The sequence below is a fragment of the Schistocerca gregaria genome, chromosome 2 (assembly GCF_023897955.1).
Source record: "Schistocerca gregaria isolate iqSchGreg1 chromosome 2, iqSchGreg1.2, whole genome shotgun sequence".
Classification (NCBI taxonomy): Eukaryota; Metazoa; Arthropoda; class Insecta; order Orthoptera; family Acrididae; genus Schistocerca; species Schistocerca gregaria.
The window spans coordinates 966,697,777-966,721,063 of NC_064921.1; the positions used below are offsets into that span (position 1 = coordinate 966,697,777).

Genomic DNA, 23,287 nt, shown 5'->3' on the forward strand with positions numbered 1-23,287 from the left:
AGGTAAGAAAGACAATTCCTCGTTATGAAGTGGCTTGATGTGTTTCCTGTGCCTCCTACGTGGCAATTACTTTATCCACTATTACTACTCGCAGAATGAAGGCCAACTATCGTCTTCCAGTTACTCAGTACTGATGCTCTCGAAGTCTGCGACAGAACTGGGTTCCACAAACAACTGGTAGCTACTTAAGTCAGTGTTGACAGGACGCGCTGAACTCTAGCCTTCTGGAGGTGTTGGGCTGCGAGGTGGCGCAGTGGTTAGCACACTGGACTCGCATTCGGGAGGACGACGGTTCAATCCCGTCTCCGGCCACCCTGATTTAGGTTTTCCGTGATTTCTCTAAATCGCTTCAGGCAAATTCCGGGATGGTTCCTTTGAAAGGGCACGGCCGGTTTCCTTCCCAATCCTACCCTAACCCGAGCTTGCGCTCCGTCTCTAATGATCTCGTTGTCGACGGGACGTTAAACACTAACCACCCCCACCACCACCACTTTACCTTGGCGCACGGCTCAGTGCCTTCTTGATGCTGTTACGTGGCACTGCGCTGGTCTGAGAGCAGCCTATGCCTAAGGACTGCACAGTTACTTTCCCAAATTGGCACCAACGGTTAAAATACTCTTCCAGTTTTGCAATTACTTCCTCTTCCACGTGGAGGCGGATAACACAGAACCGCTTTCTCGATGGTCGGAACCGACAAGGGGACCGCGCCTAGTACTACCACCGATTTCGTTCATGAAGACCCCTTAGCCAGAAATGAAAGTGACCGTATGACCTCCATATGACCCAGAGTTTACAAAAAAATCAGTATTTTTATAAGCTGGTCTGTCGATGGACGACTAATTGGTGTTAGCATAGTTACCAGGCAGCGGCTAGCGCAACTGAGACAGTACATCTACATCTACATCTACATCTACATCCATACTCCGCAAGCCACCTGACGGTGTGTGGCGGAGGGTACCCTGAGTACCTCTATCGGTTCTCCCTTCTATTCCAGTCTCGTATTGTACGTGGAAAGAAGGATTGTCGGTATGCTTCTGTGAGGGCTCTAATCTCTCTGATTTTATCCTCATGTTCTCTTCGCGAGATATACGTAGGAGGGAGCAATATACTGCTTGACTCTTCGGTGAAGGTATGTTCTCGAAACTTTAACAAAAGCCCGTACCGGGCTACTGAGCGTCTCTCCTGCAGAGTCTTCCTCTGGAGTTTATCTATCATCTCCGTAACGCTTTCGCAATTACTAAATGATCCTGTAACGAAGCGCGCTGCTCTCCGTTGGATCTTCTCTATCTCTTCTATCAACCCTACCTGGTGCGGATCCCACACTGCTGAGCAGTATTCAAGCATTGGGCGAACAAGCGTACTGTAACCTACTTCCTTTGTTGTCGGATTGCATTTCCTTAGGATTCTTCCAATGAATCTCAGTCTGGCATCTGCTTTACCGACGATTAACTTTATATGATCATTCCATTTTAAATCACTCCTAATGCGTACTCCAAACGTAACGGTAATGCGAGGGTCGTGGGGTGTTAGCCCTGATAAAAAAGTTTTTTTCATTTTTTACCTCATTTATACTGTAAATAAACCGAAATAATTCTCAATGTATTGTGAAGAAGAAAAGAAAAGAAATCGTTAGGTCGGCAAATCAATTTTCAAAAAAGGGGTTTACTTACAACGTCTACGAGGACACTGCAAGTGGCTTCTTAAGAAGGGATTTTAATTAAACCATACATACTTCTTATTCAGTTAGTTAATTTTGACCTTCGTGCAGCCTCGGCAATTGCACTCGAACAATAGGATCCCAAGTGCAGGTAAAATCGGCTCTTCGAGAGAGATAAAGAAATCACATCTCGGGAAGAGAGCACCCAAACACTTCAATAGAACAGCACCAGCGATCCTCACGAATACTTGGCGGAATGATGCGTTACGCGTGATTTGCTGCTAAACTGTGCTATGAAAGAGAACGTTTTTGTGACTTAAGCTAAGGGTGTTTCTCTGCAGAAACTTTACAACAGACAAACAAGTAAAAATTTCGGCGTTTATAAAGTGTGCAAGATGCCGGTACAATTAATGCATGCACTGTTAATACGATGAATTTCACTACAGTACGTGTAAATCACCAACTCTAAAATAAATAATCTACTTTTATATATGATGTTCTCTTGATCGCCTTACAGCTCATTCCTGGATATTTTTTTGCAATCCAAAAACTTTCTTTGTCATTCATTTTCATGCTTTTTTATGCAAATATTAATAAAACAGTATTTTGAGCGTTATTTATGTTCATTTGTAGTGTAAGTAATGTAAACACTGAAAAAAGAAAAAAGAACTCCATGTAGATAGTCGACTCCACGTCCCTCGGATTACCGTTCTGTATTGTTTCCGCTGTGCTTATTTCCGCTGTGCTTATTTCCGCTGTGCTACCTGCTACCTGTCAACTACGTTAACAGAGTGTGGCCATGCCTTGCGCAACACACATCACAAATGCTAAGAGGTTGAGTCAAACAAGAACCTTAAATATTTTTTTAGATATTGTTAACTGTGCAGAAGTGGTACAGAGCTGTATCACTTTTACACAGTTTCCCCTACGCTCAATGCAAGTCCTCCAGCGCTTACAAAGTGCATAAATTCCTTCACATTTTTTTTTTAATGGTAGTCCGCAACCACCGTACCTCTCTATTAGAATGGTACTTCTTTCCTCCCATTTCGTCTTGGAGTGGTCCAAACATATGGAAATCACTTGGGGCAAGGTCTGGTGAATATGGTGGATGAGGAAGACACTCAAACTGCAGGTCTGTAATTGTTGCAACTGTTGTACGGGCAGAGTGGGTCCTGTCATTGTCATGTTGCTAAAGGACACCTGCTGACAGCAATCCACGTTGCCTTGATTTGACTTCAGGCTACAGATGATTTTTTAGGCGATCTGTGTATGATGCACTGGTGACAGTGGTCCCTCTAGGCATGTAATGCTCCAAAAAGGACCCCTTTTTCGTCCCAGAAGAGAGTCAGCATAATCTTCCCTGCTGGTGGTTCGGTTCGAATCTTCTTTGGTTTCCTTGCTCGCTCTTTTCGTTCCCGGTTGTTGGAAGTGAGCATAGGTTTCGTGCACAGTAACGATTCTTGCAAGGAAGCCATCACTTTCTCGTTCAAAGCGCCAACAAAGCATCGACACGTAATTCTCTCATTTCAGGAGTCAGCTGTCATGGCACCCATCTCGCAGACACAGTGTGGTTCAAATGGTTCTGAGCACTATGAGACTTAGCTTTTGGGTCATCCGTTCCCTAGAACTTAGAACTACTTAAACCTAACTAACCTAAGGACATCACACACATCCATGCCCGAGGCAGGGTTCGAACCTGCGACCGTAGCGGTCGCGCGGTTCCAGGCTGCAGCTCTTAGAACCGCTCGGCCACTGCGACCGGCCACAATGTGGTCTGCTGACACATGACATGCTGCAATGTCATTCAGTGTCACTCGCTGGTTTTCCTTCACTATGGCTTCAAATGCTGCAATTATCTGTGGAGGCACAATTCATTGTGCCTGATCTGAACGAGAGGCTTCTTCCACTGAATTCACACCATTTGCGAACTTCCTACTCCAATCATAGACTTACTGCTGTGAAAAACATGCATCACCATACTGAACCTTCATTCGTTTATGAATTTCAGTAGGTTTCACACTTTCACTACGCAAAAGCCGAATAACTGAACGCTGTTCTTCCCTGACGCAAGTCGCAAGTGGGGCGGCCATTTTTATACTGATACTGCGACGTATGTGTGCATCTGCACTATGCTGCCACCTACAGGCCATTGTGCACGCTGCTTGTTGCACACTTACCAACTTACTGGATAACGAGATGAAATTTCGATTTTTGTGTTACAAATTTAAGGTTTTTATTCGACTCACCCTCGTATATATTCTAACTGGACTGCCCCGTGGTGCAACGAAGTCAGTCACTTCTGAAATACTTGACACTCTCCATTGTAATCGAAATGCTCATTGGCAGTAGTCGATCAGTTTAATGAATACGTGTTCATCAGCTCCGTTGGAAGGCGAAAATGGTCGAGCATCTGAGCTGCGTCACTGAAAGCAACATGCAGAAATGATTTACAGCCCAGTAATCCGTGGTGTACAGGTAGCGTCTGTGATAAACAAGTAAAACGTGTTCGTTCCCATGTTCGAATCCCTCAGCTGCTTAAAATTTGATCAATAATCAGCATTGGCGGCCGAAGACTTTGGCATAAGAAGTCACCCTCATTCCGCCAACGACCTTGTCAAAGAGGGCAGATGAACAGATAAAGGATCAGGGCACACTCCTGTCCTAGGGATGAGAAACTGCCCCAAAGGTGGAAGAACCAGCAATGATCAACGGCTTGAGGATGCAGAAGGCAATCTAAACCACTGCATTAAAGGCGTGTAATGTGTACCTACAGGACATGTGGCCTGTAATTGAACAAAGTGTCATGATGACATCTCGAACTGCTGCTCTTACTGCTGCTACAGTTGCAGTACGATGCGCCAGCGCCATTTGCGAAACACGACGGTCTTGTCACGTGGCTTCTTGCGGCAGTACATTCTCATGACCAACCCCGAAGGCAATCATGTTAAGTTGCTACATTCCTCCTGTGTCTTTCTGTAATATCGCAGAAGGAACATCCAGTTTCTCGTAGGCCTATTACACGACAGCGTTCGAAGTCAGTAAGTTATTCACAATGATGTCTTTTCCGCCTTAAGGGTACTCTTGACTAACATCAACTCTCAACGCCCAATCGCAGTGGTGACTAACGCTCATAACTGTTACAGCGCACACCTGAAACAAACGTGATTTGTATTCACATAGTGCCGCCAACAGCATCAGTCTTTTGCGAATGGTGTGAAATTTGAATAGACATCATGTTTCAGATGTAGAAACACGCCTACGAACTTTCGTTTATGTCGCACAACTTCTTTTTGGTGTTGCGATTTTTTCCATGTGTATTTCAGTTAATAGCTAAGTGCTTAAACTAATGGAGGCGACCGTCAGGGGACCATCTTCATTTTTGAAATAACCACCAGCGACTGAACACAACACACAATTGTCACCTCCCTAGCACCTGACGGCCTGACTGAGCCATTTAGTAGTAACTGTCTGAAAATCGAAGAGCTCTTTCAGCTCTAGCGATTCGTTTCAGAGGGTGCACAGTAGAATACCATTTGACCGTCCCTTCAACGAATAAGCGCTTTTCGACATGTTCCAAATGACTAGCAGGTTTCGGTTTATTTAAACGTTTGACAGTAAGAGCAGGATAATTCAGCTGGATCATATTGCAGCTGTGAAGGCCACACTAAGAAACGAAATGGTTCGCATGCACACATAAAATTAAGTTAATACCGATAAAAACATACATTTCTAGGTTTTGTCTCATTGGGTGAAGATCTGATTTTCATCTCCTTAGTGATTGTGGAACGTCCATCAGAAATGTCAGACTAAAATACCGCAACCGTGGCATCTCCATTCTTATTAGTGTCTCCGTTCACTTTGTAGCCTTCCCGTCTCCTCTATATCTCTTTTGTTACGCAACCTTCCCTTCTACAATAATCTATGAAACCTTTCGTTATAATGTCTATCTCTTGCTTAATAATAACAAACGAAATCCTGCCTTTGAAATTAATTCTCTCTCTCAATCTTCGCACAAAAATTTAAATGCTGCTTATTAAAAGTGATTTTCTGGATATTTCGCGAAACATAGAATGTGTCGTCGTCGTGGCCCTCAGTCGTTACCTGCAGTAACCCAAAACTGTTTCTTAGCTTTTTTTACTGTTACTGGATCGCCATCGAACTCCTACATCGAACTGCGACATGAATATAGATACTCTGCCTTACTATACTCTATTAGCTGCTGGTGGGCTGTCATAATAAGTGGCTGTATTTTTAGCTGCTGGTGGGCTGTCATAATAAGTGGCTGTATTTATTACCAAAGCTGACGTTATTCTGTAATAGCACAACTGACGTCATTCTGTGATTGATTTCACTGAAGTTACGTACTTCATAGTTAAACTTTTTCTTGACAACAGTAAAATTTTGCAAAGCGTTACGCTGATCGTTTTTGGGGTGGATTATAATCAGTAATGCAATATTGCTGGCAAAAATTTATTATATTCAGAATGAAATAATTTTACAAACGTTCAAATGGGACTTTCTTTTTACAATAATCTTACAACTAGCATTGCGCAAACATACCTTCAGTAGTCTTGAGTTTCTCAATAATATTAGTTCCTCTTATGATAATAGTCAGCCAATGTCTCTTTACATCCGTTTATAATCTCTTGTAAATCATAGCTGGTGGCTGGCAGGCACACCGCTCCTCTCGCCTCAGACGTGCTACCGACTCGCTTCACATCTCGCTTACTACTGACATCTTACGAACGCTAAGATGCGGTCTCTCCGGCCAACAATGCTTTCTGGTGCAGACAACACCTGCTACCATTACAAAATGTATCAATGCGCGGTCTTTCCCGCTCCTTTCTTAACATGAATCCATACGCGTTCTCTCCCGCCGTTTTTAAAATTAGATCAATGTGCAGAATCTCCTGCCAACAATATTTTGGTGCACACATGCCATGCTACCACAATTATTTTCAACGTGACAAGTATTAATTAATCCTACCTGATCCTATTAATAAAATATAAACATCTCTCATTAATAGACAATAGACAATAGAAGTATACACGTCTTACAACTGAAACTATAATGCAGTTATATAAGAAAGCATGTATCATTTGTGAAGCGCCTAAGCGTTGTGACAGAAATCAGACTTGCAAATCACTCACCAAATCCGTTTGCGAGCTCCCCACATTTTATACAAAAAAGTGGAACAACCGAAAAATATTTATTACAGGTTGTGACGCTCGTAAATGATTATTTTTGTTCATTGTTTTACGATGTGATTTCGTTGATATTTAATTCAATCCAATTAGTATCGCTCTTTGTGTATGCTGTAATGAACAACAGTGACACGTAGCGGTTAACAGTACGTTGGTAGTCCTTTCCGTTTGTGGTGCCTAACAGACAGTAAGGCTTTGCATTTCACAATGATGAAAAGACCGGATGTCTCGTTAATTCGATACCTCACTGTAAGTGTGGAGTCAAATTATGCCCGCGCTCAAGATATATGAGTTTCCTGGACGAAGTTCAAAAAGGTCGCACCCATGGTCTGGACGAACTTAGTCGGGCGGCGGACATATCCACATGAAATCAGACATCAAAATTGTGTGTGACAGTTGACTTTATGTCAACCTCAAGGCGGCCAGCAGTTATGACAAATACACTCCTGGAAATGGAAAAATGAACACATTGACACCGGTGTGTCAGACCCACCATACTTGCTCCGGACACTGCGAGAGGGCTGTACAAGCAATGATCACACGCACGGCACAGCGGACATACCAGGAACCGCGGTGTTGGCCGTCGAATGGCGCTAGCTGCGCAGCATTTGTGCATCGCCGCCGTCAGTGTCAGCCAGTTTGCCGTGGCATACAGAGTTCCATCGCAGTCTTTAACACTAGTAGCATGCCGCGACAGCGTGGACGTGAACCGTATGTGCAGTTGACGGACTTTGAGCGAGGGCGTATAGTGGGCAAGCGCAGGCTGGGTGGACGTACCGCCGAATTGCTCAACGCGTGGGGCGTGAGGTCTCCACAGTACATCGATGTTGTCGCCAGTGGTCGGCGGAAGGTGCACGTGCCCGTCGACCTGGGACCGGACCGCAGCGACGCACGGATGCACGCCAAGACCGTAGGATCCTACGCAGTGCCGTAGGGGACCGCACCGCCACTTCCCAGCAAATTAGGGACACTGTTGCTCCTGGGGTATCGGCGAGGACCATTAGCAACCATCTGGGCTACGGTCCCGAACACCGTTAGGCCGTCTTCCGCTCACGCCCCAACATCGTGCAGCCCGCCTCCAGTGGTGTCGCGACAGGCGTGAATGGAGGCACGAATGGAGACGTGTCGTCTTCAGCGATGAGAGTCGCTTCTGCCTTGGTGCCAATGATGGTCGCATGCGTGTTTGGCGCCGTGCAGGTGAGCGCCACAATCAGGACTGCATACGACCGAGGCACACAGGGCCAGCACCCGGCATCATGGTGTGGGGAGCGATCTCCTACACTGGCCGTACACCTCTGGTGATCGTCGAGGGGACACTGAATAGTGCACGGTACATCCAAACCGTCATCGAACCGATCGTTCTACCATTCCTAGACCGGCAAGGGAAATTGCTGTTCCAACAGGACAATGCACGTCCGCATGTATCCCGTGCCACCCAACGTGCTGTAGAAGGTGTAAGTCAACTACCCTGGCCAGCAAGATCTCCGGATCTGTCCCCCATTGAGCATGTTTGGGACTGGATGAAGCGTCGTCTCACGCGATCTGCACGTCCAGCACGAACGCTGGTCCCACTGAGGCGCCAGGTGGAAATGGCATGGCAAGCCGTTCCACAGGACTACATCCAGCATCTCTACGATCGTCTCCATGGGAGAATAGGAGCCTGCATTGCTGCGAAAGGTGTATATACACTGTACTAGTGCCGACATTGTGCATGCTCTGTTGCCTGTGTCTATGTGCCTGTGGTTGTGTCAGTGTGATCATGTGATGTAACTGACACCAGGAATGTGTCAATAAAGTTTCCCCTTCCTGGGACAATGAATTCACGGTGTTCTTATTTCAATTTCCAGGAGTATATTTCAATTACTGGTCGAGTCATCTGGTGGTTGGGTGTGGTCACATGTGTATTTCAGCTGATGATACCCACTGATAATTATTACTTATATTTTTGAAATATAACTTGAGTACAATTGTACCCCGTGATTCTAATAATAGTTTAGGAACTTACTGAGATCCAGTGTGACCTCTAATTATAATATATTAGCGGAACTTGGTATATATGGTGTTACGTTAATGCGGAACCTACATACGCTGGATGTGTCCACCAGTGCAAATCTGTATTATGTACACTGATTGGCGGCCAGAGTGGCCGAGCTGTTCTAGGCGCTTCACTCTGGAGCCGTGCAACTGCTACGGTCGCAGGTTCGAATCCTGCCTCGGGCATGGATGTGTGTGATGTCCGTAGGTTAGTTAGGTTTAAGTAGTTCTAAGTTCTAGGGGACTGATGACCTCAGATGTTAAGTCCCATAGTGCTCAGAGCCATTTGAACCATTTTATTTTTGTACACTGATTGTGTAACGGTGTAACACACGCACTGCCATCTGCCAAGGCGTAACGTGAGTGAACAGTATGGCTACAGATAAGAGAGACCATGCGCTGTTAGTGAAACGGGTTTATGGCAACAGTAGCAGTTTCAGTGCTGCGCTGAGAGAGTATCGCCTACTGAAAGACCTTAGGAGAAGCCCAATATCGTTAAATGGTGCAAAGAAGATAATAATGAAATTCTAAACCACGGCTGAGCTAGGTGCGGCATCTCGCAGACGAAGGCGTCCTATAACGGTGGAAGCTGTTGATGAGGTTGCTGTTTCTGTAACTGACCATTACGCACGCACCCCGGGTCTTGCTAGTACTTATGTAGTGCCACGAAAATTGTTCATCCAAAGGTGAACAGTACGGAAAGTTTCCGCACTATTTTACACTTGCAGTACAAAACCCAGACGGTTCAGCAACTAAAACCTCATGTTTTGAGAATGGAAACATGGTGCACGTAGGCGGTTTCCTTTTTATTATATGATTGGACAGTATTCGCCTTTGGTCATTCTCAAGCACAAATAATACGTTCAAAAATGGTGACATTGGTTTATAAATCAATTGTCTACAACCTCACACATACAAATATACTATATAACCCACGTTACTTGTGTATCTGAAACATACATCTTCATGTTACATTACAGTATGTCACTGGTACATGTGGGCAAGAATACATCTAACTTCTGAGCATAGGTGGCACAAAAACAATACTCTACTGTACATCGTTACGTCTACTAGCTGACACTAACAAAAAGATATCCTCTCATAGTACAGTTAGAGCTGTTGTGATATAACCAAAGATGTTTAAAAAGCCATCTGTGGACGGTCGTAAAATTAGGTAAACTACTGCCGCCATATTCACTTCGCATATTATGTTCATTGTTCTCATACGCGTTGTCTTATTAAGATCAGTGGGTCGAAACCCATATAACATGTCATACTACATGTAATACCAGAAATTATCGTACACAGCTCAGGCTATAAAATATTACGTCAGGTTATTAAATGAGTTGTGCACATCAGTCCATAAAACAAAACAATACCGATGTATTAACAAATACGTCATATGCTATAGTAGAGCACGTTATATATATATTATCATATGTACAGTGTTATAACATCTATGGTTTTCCAGTTTTACTATAATACTTTACAAAAGGTAAAGTGGAAAAAGGAGACCATTCTGTTAACTTGGGTATTTAAAATTGTTTAAACATTTTACGCGTTACTAAACTGGTGATCGGCTTTGTTACATTTGACCTTTTAAGGATCTTGTATTAAATTAATCAGCTCTGTTAGGGTATCATGTAAACTTTTGGCCTATAACTGAAAACCATTCTGTCAGCTTAGACATTTAAATTCGTTTAAACGTTTTACTTCTTACTAAATTTGTGCTAGTCGTTATTATATTTGATTTTCAAAAATTTTCATCTATGGTTTAAAAACATTCTGTTAATTTGGGATACTTAAATTACTTAAACACATTACCAGTTACTAAAATTGCTCTGTAAAAATATTGATCTCTCATTAAAAGCATTCTGTTATCATGGAACGTGTAAAGTGGTTTAAACATTTTACATGTACTTAATTTGTGTTAGTATTGTTACATTTGGCCTTCATAAATATTTGCTTTAAATCTGTGAGGTCTCTTAAAACTATTTTAAACATTGCGTGTGTAATTCAAAACTATTATTGGCCTGGTATCATTTGGCTATCCTGGTTAAATCTTGGTTCTGTAGTTCACCACCATTGGTTTATTCTGGTGTAATTTTGCCATCATTGTGTTTTACTACTATTATTTTTTTAAAAATTGTTTAATAAATGTGAATCACTTAGCACGTCATAACATGTGGTCTAGCTCTTCCACGAATTTCGTAAGAGTTCGACTGATAAAGCAGAGCCAGGTTAGTTATTTACTTGTTAAGGGGGTGTGGAGGTTCGTGGATTGGGGGTGGGGGCCGAGGAGAGAGAGAGAGAGAGAGAGAGAGAGAGAGAGAGAGAGAAAGAGAGAGAGCTTTCTTCCCTCGTCGACATCATTCATTATTTTAAATCTGAATTCTGTTAATCATTGTTCCTAAACTTAAACGGATTGTTTAAATAAAAGGAAGACAGAGAAATGGAGCACAGAGATTGCCTTGGCCTGGCCTGTTTGAAACGGGAGCGATTTCAGTATGAGTTCAAATTACAGCAACAGTCGACTGAGGGCGGCTTTCTGCAACTGGCAGTAAGGTTACTTGCATCGTTCAGCAGTCCTGATCATATTTCTCCTGACATCATTGGCGTGGTAAAGGCTGGTGTTTCTACTTTCTCTTAAACTTTGGGCAAATTGTATCGCACTATCCACTGTCTCGAGGCTAGTCCACCTACCCGTAAACAGAGATGTAGGATTGAGGCACAACTAGTACATAGGGACAAACGTCTCGCCATTCCAAGCATCTTCAGCTTAATAGTGGACATGGAAATGCGGTTAATAATTTGCTCGGTACGGTGGAGGAGTTGCAAGCTTGCGCAAGCACACGGGGTTTGGATGGGGAGGCGAGCGCCATAGAGAACAGTAGTCCGACAGCGACTTGATTGGATTAGGCTATCGAGGACATGAAAGTTTAAGTTTGGAATAGGTCAGTCCACTAATTGTTTCCTAAGTTACCATATCCGATCATGCATTTGTTTCAGAATATTTCGGAACTATCCATCGACCAGATGGCCCAGGTTGAGAAGATGTGGTGTTAACCGTGCCGACGGCTTACAATTTTCACATTCTGTTACACTTAGTTTATTATATCCATTGATTCGAGGGTTGTTGTGTGGAGTGCTTTGCGAAGTACTTCAGGCATCTTGAGAGACTTGAGGGATCGTATAATGCAACTGAACGTATAGCCCTGCATTCGTAATGAACTGCACTGTGAACATTATTGGCAGGTACAAGCATCTTACGAAACCTCGGCGGAGAATACTGCGAGCGTTCGCACAGATGTCACCGCCTTACAGACTGAAGTCACGGAACATGATAGTGTTTCAAATATTATGCAGGGAATGAGATCGGAGCATCGTTCGCGGATTACCACCTTTCCTGAGTTGAGCCAACAGATTTCCTCCATGGAGGCTGTCAGGTTCGCTGACGAGCAGCGTGACCGACGCGAAGAGCTAGAATCCATGCCCAAGTTCTTCGGGACACCGAGGCTGTTTCTGATGTGAAAGAGGGGATCATCTCATGTGCGAGTGCCCCGCCGAACGAGGTCCAAGAGCTAACTGGTGACACCAGTGTGGCGAGCAGAGTTCTTTTTCCTAAGCCTTCTAGTTGCTGTTATCGCGTTCTCGATCTTAACAATTCTTCCATTGCGTACATATGTACTCAATTCAATCCAGAAGCTGTTTGCGGGGGGCGCGGAGGGTAGCCGAGCAGTCTCAGGCGTCTTGTAACGCTCCGCGCGTCTTCCCCCATTGGAGCTGTGAATCCTCCCTCGGGCATGGGTGGGTTTGCCGTCCTTACCGTTTGTTTATGTTAGATTAAGTAGTACGTTCAAATGGTTCAAATGGCCCTGAGCACTATGGGACTTAACTTCTAAGGTCATCAATCCCCTAGAACTTAGAATTACTTAAACCTAACTAACCTAAGGACGATACAGATATCCATGACCGAGGCAGGATTCGGACCTGCGACAGTAGCTGCCGCGCGGTTCCAGACTGAAGCGCCAAGAACCGCTCGGCCACTCCGGCCGGCGATGGGATTACAATTGATCAGGATCTTACTTTGGCTATACGACGTTTTCCTCCCCTAAGGAGTAGAAAGGGGGTAGCTGGACTGATCGGCATGGCAAATTATTTTAGGAAATGTGTTCCTAATTTTGCTCAGCCCGACACCCCTCATGATAGTTTATGAAGAAAAAGTAAGAGACCTTTGTTTGAGAGTAGTGCTGGCAGGCTGCTTTTGAGGCTATTAAAATACCCTAAGTAATTCCCCAGCCTTGACCATAGTGGCCTTCAAGAAAGGCTTCATTGTCCAGACTGACGCGTCTAATGCTGGCGTCACGTTTCTGCTCTTTTTACAGGAATGTACGTGAGAAAGGCGTCCCATTGCTACGTCTCGAAGAGTTTAATTGCTGGTTAATTAAAGTATTCCGATTACAAATGTAAGACCTTCGGCGTTGTCTTGACCCTTGAGAAATTCAAATTCTATCTTGAGGACAGCCAAGTATTAACTTGGATGTTAGTACGACTTAGAAAGACCAGTAGGATGGCCAGACGGGCATATTCCGCTTTAGAGTTAAGCACATTAAGAGGTGGCCGAAGGACTTAGTCGTGTGTTCCACGATGCCGCCGACGAGCTACGGGTGGGAAGGTTGCCACTCATCGTCTCTGAATCCTGTTTGTGGTGTCCTGGCCGATATACCCGACCTTAAACACAGACAGGTCCTCCTTTCAGAACCAGTTTGAGACGTCTGCTGATTAGAAGGAGATAGTTTGTAGCAGGATGGAAGATCTGCCGAAGTTAGCAACGGTTTGCATGTGAAGTTTGTTCACTCCATTTTTTTTTTTTGGTACTTTCATGATTCCTTCCTTGGAGGCCATTTGGGACTCCACAAGATCAGATGCATCAGGACTAAAGTCACGTAGCCGTCATTATATGGGGTGTTCATTTTAACTGAAGACATTGAAATACCTTGAAAGCTACACATCGAATTAAAAAAATTCCAATTTATTTGTGTCGGAGGGGAACATCGAATGATATCAGACTAGAATCGCCACCCTGCCCTATGCGTGTGCGGCGTGGGATTACTTGGAGAGCTTCAATGGGAATCCCGTTTTCTATTGCAGATTACGATTCTACGGCGGCATCTACATACGTTCCTTCTGAGGTATTTTCTTCGTTTGGCCACAGTTGGCCTATAATACAACCGGTTAAGCAATCGTAATTTACGACATGCTATCGAATTGTCCTTGAATATCCAGTGGCATGTGTGACCACCCCTCCATGCTTCGAAGATAGGATGGGTCTGTCTTTGAGAACTTCTAATTGCGAACCCCATTCGCGGCGTTGCATTCCTCCGACACATAGGGGACTGCTGCAGAGCCACTGTGGCCGTGGCTCGAGGCGAACGGTACTCTGTTTTTCCAATAGAGTGAGTGATCAAACGTTTTAGTGCCAAGATCCTCTTTTCAAATAACCATACACAGGAAAGAAAATTATCTGCCATAATGTCAGAACACTCGTTTGTGTTGCAGTCGACTTTATCTTTACGGCCTGTTGGCACTTGTTGTTGCACCTTATCTTTTAAATATCCCCACAGATGGAAATCCAGTGGCGTCAAATAAGGCGACCTAGCGGCCCAGTTAACAGGGCCACTTCTGCCTATCCACCCATCAGCGCCAACACGGTCTATAACTCCCTTGCTTCATTTGCTTAAAGCGCTCCGCAACCGTCATGCTGAAACCGCATACATTGTCGAAAGTCCAGGAAAACATCCAGCAGTAGCACCTGTAATTCCTATTCCCAAAAAGTCTGTCACTTGCGTCCACTCAACGTGTCGTCCATAGAATACGCCGTAACCAGTGGGAATTGTCTACACTCTAGTAATGAATATTATGCCTGTTCACACTACCATGGTTTGTGAATGCAGGCTAATAAGAAAGTAATACCTCGGCAAAGAACAGGGGGTCTTTTGCATTTGTTGACGTACTCCTTTACAAAACGCTACCGATTTCGGAAATTGGCGCCTTGACGTTCTTGGTGCAGTTACACATGGTATGCATGATATTTATTTCATTATCCACTCCTGTAACACGTTAGATTCGTTTCCTTTTGCCGCCTAGTACCAAACCATGAAACATAAAGACGTTCACAGCCTTGTAAAAGAACGAACGATAACGAGTTTTGTCTGTAAAACGCTCGGCATACAACAGCGACCTCAACATTTCTTCTAAATTCTCATTAAATGAGGACAATTCCAGTTTTTTTCTTTTGTGGCTTCAGCATTCGTAATCCATTTGTACGCCTGTTCCCCAAATTATAGGTGAGTGTGCAAGTATTGTAATGTTTAGAGCCGCTATGTGTTCCACGTCTGCACGATACGTAACCTCCGGTCGTAATGTACTGCCCGTTATGATACGTCCTAGTTCGCTACACGGCCAAGATGGCGCGTCGAGTACTCCCCTGTTCGATATGTCGTAGGAATATAACGTTGCGAATTGGGTTTCCAATTAGAAGTTGTGTAATACTGGCCTGTCCTATCCTCACAGCATGGAGGCGGAGTCCCAGGTACCATTGGGTATTCAAGGGCCACTGAGCAGCGTGTCTTAAATTATGATTGTGTACCCATTTCTATTCCTCCGATTATAGGACCGTAAGTGGCGAAACGAAGAAAATGCTTCAGACAAAACGTATCTAGATTTTTTCGTACTGTGCAACAAAAACTGGGGTTCTCATTGCAGATTTCAAAGTTGTGCCCCGCCACCTACGCACGAGTTGAGATGGGGGATCGAGTGTGGTATAGTTGGATGCCCCCTCCGAGACGAACCGGAGTTATAACTTATTTTTTCATCTGACGAGTACCGTACTAGATATTTCAATCTATTCAGTGAAAAAAAATATCAATTTTATCAGATAAAATGAACACCCTGTATATCTTGTAGGAGTGTGGCTCACTACGCGCAAATTACACCAACTAATGTCACACAGTAATGGATAACGGGAGAACGTAGGGACATCTAACAAACAATAAAGATAGTTTCAAAACCTTTCCTAAAGCTTCCGTCCCTCATATCCTTAGCGTCAGGTATTTAAGAGTTCAGTGAGACGATTGATGCTGTTTTATACCAGGAGATTGCATTCTTTCAGTAATAGTTTGTTAATACTAAATAGTATAGAAGCTTGCGAAGCACTATGCATTGCATCCACAGGAGTTACAAATCCTTTACTCACATTCTACCAAGTCCCAAACCGAACTACGCCCCTACTTGTCAATATAGAAAGAAGGTGGCAAAAATCCCATTAAATAGTAATTTCTATGAGATTCATAAAAAAACTTTCTAGGATACTATAAATAATTCACTGGTACTACAACGTGAATAATCTTACCAACCACTTCATGGTTCGTTGCGCAAAGGAAGCGGAACCAATTCACTTAATTAGATCCGAATTTATATGAGGTCTATAAGCTAAACACTTCCACGATATTATAAACAGTTAACGTAAACAGTTCGGAACCAAGTGTTCATATTACAACATAATAAGCAGAGCGGCGGCCACTTGGTTTGTTAATTGAGAATGTGGCATTACTACACTTAATTAAAACGGAATTTATATGAAATCAATGGACAAAACATAGACTTGATTTTATATGCATTAATGAAATCAGTATGCAAACTTTTACAGGTATTACAACGTAAATAAGCTGCCATACGGCTATGAAGTTCAACTCACAAAGAACGTTGCAGTATTTCGCTTGATAAATATCGGATAATATATGAATCAATAAACAATTTCCTCGACATTAAAAACAGCTAATGAAAGCAATTTGGAAATATTTAGTGATATTACAATGTGAATAACCTGATCTACTGCGAAGTGGTTCAATGGACAAAGAAAACAGCATGAATTCACTTCATTAGTGCTTGAGTTTTGAAATATGCAGATACGTTAGGGAGCGACGCATGTCGTGACACTGGGAGTCCTTAAGACTGTGAGCACCGTGCACCTTTCTAAATGTAGTAGAGAGGCAATTTCAAACATTTTTGTAATAAGAAAAATGTGGAAGAGAAAATGATAGTTGAGATAGCGTATATAAGCGGCTATTCACTGAAGTTATTACCACGCCACTTCAAGAGAGTTTCAACACGACTTCAGTCTCAGTCATCAATAAATATCTCGTTTATTAGGTGGCATTTAGGGGAGAGTGTTGTAACCAGAGGATAGACTACATAGAAACACGTTATATGCTTTGGTTGGTACATCAGTTAGTGACTCATTTTAGAATCATATGAAGGAACAAGCGCTTGAGATTGTCATAAAGAGATAAACAGTTTCTGCCATTTCCTGCCTCCTTTTTTTTTTTTTTTTTACTCGAGGCTGTGTTTTGTGCTGTATTTGTAAGTATTTTGCGCTCTGCCTAATTTAGTGTTGTAGAACCTGTTAAGTAAAGTTGGTACGTATTGTTAAGCTTTCAGACACAGAATTTTCGAACTAGACATATAACATATGCACAATTAAGCCATACTTCTTTGGTCATGCAGCATCTTCTACCTTGACTCAGGAGATTTAGGCCTACCATGGAGTATATTATACTTGAATGTGAACTGAGTTTCTTTGATGTGTTAATAATGTAACTGTTTCAAAAACGGAAATTTATGCTATTTTACAATAGCTTGTATTTCATATCCTAATTAACTTGTAACTGGTTTCGGATAATATTTTTGATTCATTTGTTTTAGCTTACTGGTTACTGGCGCATAGTACAGTAATAATGCAACAAACAGTCGATTACGTACGGTACTGATCAGACATTCTGAGCTGCCATGCTCCTAATCAGTTAGGCAAGTTGGCCTCGGAACGTTTTTTCACATTTGGAAAAAACCTTAATTTCCCAGAGAAATTTTGAAAAAGAGTGCTTCATATAAAAAGTGTATGCCACCACTTAAGAAAGGAATAAGAAAGTATTTTAAACATTATCATCAGATTAACAAATTACTTGTTCTCAGAAACGATGCTGAGTAAAGTTCCTACACACTGACCGCCTCTAGAGCCTCATAATAACACAGACCTTTTTCTCACATTGGGAAAAGAAAGTTCTGTAAATACCTTTTGGGTGTTTAGCAGATCTTGATGAAGTCCCAAGAACGTATGGGGGATCAGAAAGATATTTTCCAATTCTCGGTCCTGATTCTCCATTAGTTTCTTTCAGAACTACGAAACTACGAAAAGGGGCTTAGGTATTTGCTGGTGCAGAGGCTGTAGGCAGAATTATGTACCTGTGAGTAACTTGCGACAATGACTGCACAGTAGATACAATTTTCATAACACTCTTTTGGAAAAATGTATTCCAGAGTGTAGCTCCCGTGTGAATCCGATTGGACTAGTGTTGTACACATTTTCAGTCGCTAAAACAAATCGTAAAATGGCCTCGTTGGGATCATTTTCATGTTTTATATAACTCCTAGCCACAAACTTCGTTATTTTCCGAAAGACAATTACTTATACATCTACATCTGCATCTACATCTGCCTCTTCTTTAACATACAAATGCCATTTGAGGCCTGCCTTGAAATTATTTTACTTCCTTCGCCTCGTTGCCTGAGCGGTCAGCGAATCTGACTGTCTTTTAGCAATCTCGGGCTCGATCCCTGGCTAGCTCGGAGATTTTCTCCACTCGGGGACTCGGAGATGTGTTGTTCTCACTATAATTTCATCTTCATCGAAACACAAAGTCACCCAATGTCAACATAAAAGACTCAGCGGCTGAATGTTATCAGAAGGGCACTCCCTGCCATCGATGACAGACGATGATTTCGATTCATCTCAATTTAACTTCTCTGCTTGTCTGCAAGGTCACATTTTGAAGACCAGTACCGTGAATTTTTTATTTTTCATAAATAGCCTATAGTATTTTTTTGTAAAATCTAGCTGAGCGTTACCTTTATATTATTACGTCTTGAGACATTGTGAAGAACATACTTTTTCCAGCGGCACAGCGGTGCAACTGAAGTAATTTTGCTACATTTCTGCTTAACGAATCAAAGCGAACTTCGCTTCTTTCTGCTTTTCCAAAAGTCAACCACAGCTTTACTATATCAGAGACGTAACAAGGTCTGTTAAGAAATGCTTGGAGGAAAGGTCACCTCATCAGTTTCTGGTACACAGTCGGCTCTAATTATTGCAACATCATGGAGCTCGAGTCCATCAAACCATAACCCATTATCTTGCTCCATAATAATCGAGTATGCTCCGTTGCAGTAATAAACCCGTTCTAAAATGGTGTCTTGCAGTTATACCTCCAGCGAATTAATAGAATTGCCAAGGAATTCCATATTGCTGAAATGATCCATTAGCGTTTGGAAAATGTTAACTGAGTTAGTGGTTGGCATCTTTCCTGTTTGTAAACTGATGTATTTTACACACAGGACAAAGTCTCAGGTCGACAAAATGTTTCTCCAGCAAGTACGGAGTGTACTGACAAACACAGGAAGCATGAAGGATAATCGGAGGAAAAGTTCTTGTTGATGGGCAAGTTCAGAGATGTGTGCGATAGTGATACCTCTCGGGGCATCGCTGTAGATTCCGAGATCTTGAAGAAGGTCTATAAGTCATACGGCGATGTATGGTTTATTAGAAGCAGCAAACGGCAGAGAAAGGGCTGCAGGGCTCTTGGCGCCGTGTTTTACAGATAGAAGCGCCAATGAGAAGACGCCAGTGCGCGCACCGCTCGACAGACTCACGACGTGGTCTCTTGTGTCACCAACTAGCGGTAGAGCCCTGTATCCCAGGAGATGCTAGCTAGCGAACCTCAGGGCTCAGCGGGCCGCAGCTTGCGGTGTGGCTGGCTGTGTGTGGTGCCGGACAGGGCTGGCCGCCTTAGGTGGCAGCAGGCGCGTTGCCACATGATGCAGTCCTTTCAAATAACAGATATTAGCATATCAAATAACTCCAGAAATCGCCCTCATCTTGTCGTGAAAAACATAGCACAGCAACGTGATAAACGTGATATCACTCGCTCCTCCACAACAGCGGTAGGAATGGTGTGAGGCCTGTCGCGATTCACTTATTTTGGAGGTATGGAGCCAGAGTCTGTTCGCCAGAGCAAAAGTCTGCATAACTGTGCACATGGTATCGTGCATTCTGGATATTTTTTTAGCAAACAGGACATGGGCCCGACAGTAGCTTCCATCTGACACTTCATAACAGAAGATCATGTCTGTCATTTCGTGTGTAGAATAATACGCTTTCTTTCTGCAGTTAAGCAACAATACAAACGGCACTGGATGCTGTACCCATAGACAGTAAGAAAGGAATGTGTCCTTATTTGTTTACAGCATTTCATAAGTCGTTGATAAGAGCAAAGAGTTCACGGTTGAAGAGATGTGTCTGACTGTAACAAAGATAAGCAAGAGCTCATTGCTCTCAAGGATATGCATTTTAAGACCCATGTTTAGTGTACATTTTGTCTTGTTCTGGTCCACACTACCAAAACTCAAAATTTGGAATAAATTTCTTTAAAACCCTGTACATGAAGGATGTGACAGGTATAAGCGCAGATACTGTTATACAGGGCGATTGAAGAAGATACGCAAATATTCTAATATGTTATTCTACAAGTAAAACTAAAGAAAAAAGTTCACGTAAATATAGGTCCGCAAATGTTTAGTTACGGTTAATAAAAGGTTTTGCCTGAAATTTTGCAGCAAAACTGTACGAGGTTAAATTAAAGCAGGATTTCCATTTATTTTGTTTTTATTGATCTGGAGAATATAGTAGTTTTCGGAACATACAGAGAAAAGAAGACGTAATTTCGTAACATTTGTAATTTATTAACTATTTTGATCAATTTGTTTTTTAAATTCCAGACAATTGCACAAAGTTTCCAACAGAAGTTCGTGAATTCGTCTTCAGGCGGAAGAAAACAAAGCTCAGTGTTAAGAAAATTGCACAGTGTACAATTTCACAATATAATCCCAATAAATAGTCAAAAATGTCTCCACCGATTTCAATGCATTTACCTGCACATGTATGAACAGATTTTGTTGCTCGCTTCAGTTTCATAGGGTTGTTCTTAATTTTGTCTGTGGCATTCATAATGCGAGCAAGTAATTCCTCACGTATATGGACTTTGTCGTCATAAACTGTAACGTTCATCCATCGCCATACAGAAAAATACGTTGGTGCTAAATCGGGCGATCTGGGTGGAAACAAATGTGTAGCACCACGACCAATTCTCATCTGGGGAAAATGCTCATTTAAACGTTTACTAACGGCGTTAGTGAAATGTGGAGAGGAGCCGTCACGTTTAAAATACATTTGCAATCACGTAGCTAGTGGAACATCGTCGAGCAAGCGGGGCATTTTTCTTGATGGAATTGCACGCACGTCTCGCTAGTTAGACGCCCTGGGAAAATCAACGGATCAATAAAATGTGTGTCAATTACACTACACCACAGATTCATGCTAAATCGCTGCCGGAAATTTCGTTGCACTGCATGTGGCCTTGCTTCAGACTGTACGTGCTCGTTATGTAAACTTTTTATACCATCTGGAGTGAACTGTACCTCTTTAGTAAATAAAATGAATTTTTGTAGCTGTCGATTAGTATTTAACCAGTTGCACAATTCCAAGCGAAGAGGCATGATATCCCGTATGTAAATGACGCACGTTTTGTATATTGTAAAGAAGAAGATTATTGTACGTCAGTGTACGCAATACCTATGATTGTGACATGCCTAATCATAGATAGATAGATACGTCGTGTACTGGTACCAGGGCACGTCGAACAGCATCCATAATATCCTCATCATCGTCTTCGCGTATCGAGCGCTCGTACTGATTATGAACGCCAGGTAGGGAACCTGTGTCCCGTTATATTCGAAATACTCCGCTAATGGTTCTTGCATTCGGAATCCTCCGAGTTGGATTACATACGCGATATTCGTTAACTGCAGCCGTAGCATTACCATCACATTTGCTATAAATAAACACTATATCGGTGTATTCCTCTGTTGTAAATTAGAAGTTCATTCCGATTTCATAAATAATCTACAAGTTACAGCAGTTATTATGTTGTTTCACTTAAATATACCGTTGTTGTTATGTTATTTCACTGGACAATACAGAAAATTATCTGTTTTCAAGGTTAGGAAATGACTGAAACACCTCACGAACGGTTTCCAACAATGACAAAACGTTTCTACATTCTTAATGGGAAGTAAACAAATTTACTTCTACAATAATCTTTGCTTCTCTGTTATGTTCTGGAAAACTACTTCAGTTACACGTCTGGGACAAGTTTTATTCGATTCAGCAAACCAATAACAAAAAAATAAATGGAAATCCTGCTTTACTTTAACCTCGTAAAGTTTTGCCATAGATTCATATTAGCGAAGTTGATAAATTTCAGGCAAAATATTTTACTAGCCGTAACTCCGTAACTAAACGTTTGCGGACCTATGTTTATACGTTTTTTTTTAATTTAACTTTACTCGTAGAATAACGTGTTAACATATTTGCATATCATCGTAAATCACCCTGTATGTGCTAAATTAATACGTACATACATCGGTTTGTTGGTTGTTTTCTTCTCTGGGTCGAACAGATTTCGTATAACCATGTCACAAACTTTACAGCCTGATGTTTTCTGTATGGCCGCAACTGCACTGCTACACTACTGGCCATTAAAATTGCAACATGAGCAAGATGACTGGTTGAAGACGCGAAATTTAACCGACAGGAAGAAGATGATGTAATATGCAAATGATTAGCTTTTCAGAGCATTCACACAAGGTTGGTGCTGGTGGCGACTCCTACAACGTGCTGACATGAGGAAAGTTTCGAACCCATTTCTCATACACAAACAGCAGTTGACCGGGGTTGCATGGTGAAACGTTGTTGTGATGCCTCGTGTAAGGAGGATAAATGCATACCATCACGTTTCCGACTTTGATAAGAGTCGGATTGTAGCCTATAGCGATTGCGGTTTATCGTATCACGACATTGTTGCTCGCGTTGTTCTAGATCCAATGACTGTTAGCAGAATATCGAATCTGTGGGTTCAGGAGGGTAATAAGGAATGCCGTGCTGGATCCCAACGGCCTCGTATCACTAGCAGTCGAGATGGCAGGCATCTTATTCGCATGGTTGTAACGGATCGTGCCGCCACGTCTCGATCCCTGAGTCAGCATATGGGGACGTTTGCAAGACAACAACCATCTGCACGAACACTTCGACGACGTTTGCCGCAGCATGGACTATCAGCTCGGAGACCATAGCTGCGGTTACCCTTGAGGCTGCATCACAGACAGGGACGCCTGCGATGGTGTACTCTACTACGAACCTGGGTGCACGAATGGCAAAACGTA

At 42.7% G+C, this 23,287-nt stretch overlaps 1 non-coding gene across 1 annotated transcript; it reads left to right on the forward strand.

Moving 5' to 3' along the window:
* The first annotated feature begins 236 nt into the window (after positions 1–236).
* Trnaa-cgc (transfer RNA alanine (anticodon CGC)) lies at positions 237–312 on the forward strand. Its single transcript has one exon. It is a non-coding gene; the product is annotated as a tRNA-Ala (tRNA).
* Positions 313–23,287: the final 22,975 nt, after the last annotated feature.